General features: G+C 40.7%; 1 pseudogene; it reads right to left on the bottom strand.

Annotated features, from left to right (window-relative positions):
* Nucleotides 1-3,133: 3,133 nt before the first annotated feature.
* Nucleotides 3,134-3,601, bottom strand: LOC129675733 (CXXC motif containing zinc binding protein-like; annotated as a pseudogene).
* Nucleotides 3,602-4,138: the final 537 nt, after the last annotated feature.

The following is a 4,138-nucleotide window of genomic DNA, read 5'->3' as shown; positions in this document are numbered from 1 at the left end:
AGGAGGTTGTAAGATTAAAGATAGCAGTATATAGGACACAAAGTACGCCTAAGAGTCAACAACACAATATGATTCAAACTCCATCTGCTACCCACCCACATATTGCTGGGGAGTACGTTGCCACAGGATAAACAGTTGGAGAACAATAGTATTTGTTTTAAAATATCTTTACTGAAGAGTCTCCCCAAAGCATAAGAATAGTATTATTGTGGCAATTTAGATTGTGACAGGGATGTCATAGATTGTTTCTAGTTTTCAGATTAAAGACTGAAAATATATATCATGAGTTTGCTAAGATCTATGGCATTATTTTTTTTTTGCTAGTGTCTTAGTATGCCTAATTTATATACTAGACTCTAATAGGTATGGACATATAAGAAAATAAATAATGTACATAAAGAAGACACTATTACATATTCATATATCTCTTGGAATACGTTCCCTGTAAACAATAAGGAAGTGCTGTATTTGTGTATAGATTTTTAAAACTCAGAGCCAAATTAAAATAAATACTTAATTAACTCACTTTACATGGTAATTGTAGCCTCCTTCCTCCTCTCCTTCCTCCTCTCCTTTGTCCTTTCCCCCTCTCCTACTACTCAGAAAGGGACCCCAACCAGCAACCCACTCCAGTACATCAACTCACACCAGGATTGAGCACATCTCTCTTTTTTTTTTTTTTTTGAGAGGGAGACATTGTGTCTTCTTTATTTCTTTTTTTTAAATTTTTTATTAATTAAACTTTATTCATTTTGTATCCCCCCATAAGCCCTTCCCTCCTCCCCTCCCGATCCCACCCTCCCTCCCCTTTCTGCATGCATGCCACTTCCCAAGTCCACTGATAGGGAGGTTCTCCTCTCCTTTCTGATCTTAGTCTATCAGTCCTCTACTGTGGCCTGATAAGGCTGCTCCCCCCTCAGGGAGAGGTGATCAACGAGCAGGCCAATCAGATTATGTCAGAGGCAGTCCCTCTTCCCATTACTATGTAACCCACTTGGACACTGAGCTGCCATGGGCTACATCTGTGCAGGGGTTCTAGGTTATCTCCACGAATAGTCCTTGGTTGGAGTATGAGTCTCTGGGAAGTTCCCTGTGTTCAAATTATCTTGTTCTGTTGCTCTCCTTGTGGAGTTCCCATCTCTTACTCCATGGCCTCACAAGGCAGTCCCAGCAGGGAGAAGTGATCAAAAAGCCTTTGACAAAATACAACACTTCTTCATGGTAAAAGTCTTGAAGATATCAGGGATACAGGCCTATACCTAAGCATAATAAAGTAAATATACAGCAAGCTGATAGCCAACATCAAATTAAATAGATAGAAATGAAGTTGCACTAAAATCAGGGACAAGACAAGGCTGCCCACTCTCTCCACATCTCTTTAATATAACACTTGAAGTTCTGGCTTGAGCAATAATACAACTAAATGAGATTAAAGTGATAAAAATTGGAAAATAAGTTAATGTCTACATATTTGCAGATAATATGACAGTATACATAAGTGACCCCTAAAATTCTACCAAGGATGTCCTACAGCTGGTAAACACCTTCAGCTATGTAGCTGGATACACAATTAACAAACACAACAAAACCAGTAGCCTTCCTCTATATAAAGGACAAAGAAGCTGACAAAGAAATTAAGAAAACTGCATCCTTCACAATAGCCACAAATAATATAAAGGATCTTGGTATAACTTAACCAAGCAAGTGAAAGACCTGCATCATAAGAACTTTAAGTCTCTGAGGAAATAAACTGCAGACTATATCTTAAGATGGAAAGATCTTCCATGCTCATGGATCAGTAAAATTAAGATAGTAAAAATTCCCATCTTACTAAAAACAATCTACAGATTCAATGCAATCCCAATCCAAATAAAAACACAGTTCTTTTCAGATCTGGAAAGAACAATTCTCAACTTCATATGGAAAAACAAAAAGCCCCAAAATAGTGAAAACAGTCCTATACAATGAAAGAACTTCTGGAGGTATCTCCATCCTTGATTTCAAGTTGTACTACAGAGGTATGTTTTTGAAAACTGAATGATACTGGAATAGAATTAGACAGCTTGATGAATGGAATCTAAGACTTAGAAATAAATCCACACACATATGGACACTTGATTTTTGACAAATCATACAATGGGAAAAAGAAAGCGTCTTCAACAAATGGTGCTGGTCTACCAGGATGCCTACATGTAGAAGGATGTAAACAAATTCCTATTTATCACCCCGCACAAAACTCATGTCCAAGTGGATCAAAGACCTCAACACAAAACCAGAAACACCAAGTCTCTTAGAATTGAAAGTAGGAATAAACCTTGAACTCATTGGTACAGGAGACAACTTCCTGAACAGAACACCAACAGCACAGGCTCTATTATCCAACAATTTAAGAATTGGAGACTATGAAACTGAAAAGTTTGGCAAGGCAAAGGACACTGTCAACAGAACAAAACTGCAGCTCTCAGATTGTGAAAGATCTATACTAACCCTACATCAGACAAAGGGCTAATATACAAAAAAAAAAAAAAAAAAAAAAAAAAAAAAAACCAAGATATTAAACACCAATAAACCATATAATCCAATTAAATATTGGGGTACAGAGCTAAACACAGTTATCAACAGAGGAATCTCTAATCACTGAGAAGTACTTAAATATTCAACATCCTAAGTCATCAGAGAAATGAAAATCAAAACAACGCTCAGATTCCATCTTGCACCTGTCAGAATGACTAAGATCAAAAACTCAAGTGACGGCAATACTGGGGAGGATGTGGAGAAAGCAAAACACTCCTCCTTTAAGATACTTTTAACTCTCAAAATTTACAAGCATGTTACTGTATGTAAACAGATCAATGAAGTAGAAAACAGTTTGATTAGATAAACTGATAAGAAGTTGATGTCTAAAGTGTTCCTGTATACGTGCCTTTCTTTTTTTTTTTTAATTATTTTTTGGGGGGGACACCAACAGGGGCATTTTAGGTGGGACTTAGAACTGTGACAAACCCCAGCATGCAGACTGTGAGGGCTTGGTACAGGTGCAGGGAGAGCCGAGATGAGACACCTCCATGGGGATTGCTGCCTGGGGCACTTGGTTTCCTCTTAGTTGTTAGCGGCAAGCTTTCAGGAAGACAGTTCAGCACATGACAAACTGATAGGTGACCTCGAAGATCCCTGCAGTCATTATAGTCCGCCCAGTCCTTTTTTTGCAGACTAATGTCACTGAAGACTGTCCCTGACTCCACACCTTCAGCAGCAAACCCGGGTTGGGGCTGGTAGTCTACTGGTTCAAGGCCCAGACACTCTAATTCCACTATTGTCTTGAACTTCTCATTGTCTTCAGCGTTGTAAGACTTGACGGTGCTGCTCAAGATGTCGACGGAGTTTTCCCGTCCACACAGCTTGCATTTCTGGACCATGGAAGCATTGCCTCGGCCTCCTCTCAGCTCCACACTGTCCGTCAGCCGGATATACTGCCAGTTCTCTGAAATCCTACCACACTTGCCAGATTTCATCTTCAGGTACCACTGAAGCCCTCCCCCACTAACCGAAGGTTGGTGACATTCTCCAGCATAGCTTTGACCTGCAGCACGATTTTTCCCATGGCTTCCCGGTCCACGTTATGCTGCTGAGACAGCTGCTTTCAGGCTCCTTAATTAATTTTTTTTTCTTTTTTATATTAGTTACAGTTTATTAACTTTGTATCCCAGCTGTAGCCCACTTCCTCATTCCCTTCCAAACTCACTCTCCCTCCCTTATCTCTTCCTCCCTGCCCCTTTCCAAGTCCACTGATAGGGGAGGGCCTCCTGCCCTTCCATCTGGCCCTAGCTAATCATGTTTCTTCAGGACTGGCTGAAATGTCCTCCTCTTTGGCCTAGCAAGGCTGCTTCTCCCTCGGGGGTCAGGGGGAGGGAGGTCAAAGAGCCAGCCATTGAGTTCATGTCAGAAATAGTCCCTGTTCCCCTTACTAGTGAAAACCCACTTGGATACCGAGCTGCCATGGGCTACATCCAAGCGGGGGTTCTAGGTTATATCCATACATGGTTCTTGGTTGGAGATACAGTCTCATAAAAGATCCCTGTGCCCAGATATATTTGGTCCTTGTGGAGCTCCTGTCTTCTCCAGGCCATACTAACTCCCC

This window comes from Psammomys obesus, unplaced genomic scaffold, assembly GCF_907164565.1.
Source record: "Psammomys obesus unplaced genomic scaffold, mPsaObe1.curated_primary_1811, whole genome shotgun sequence".
Taxonomy (NCBI): Eukaryota; Metazoa; Chordata; class Mammalia; order Rodentia; family Muridae; genus Psammomys; species Psammomys obesus.
This window is presented reverse-complemented; position numbering and strand designations above follow the sequence as displayed.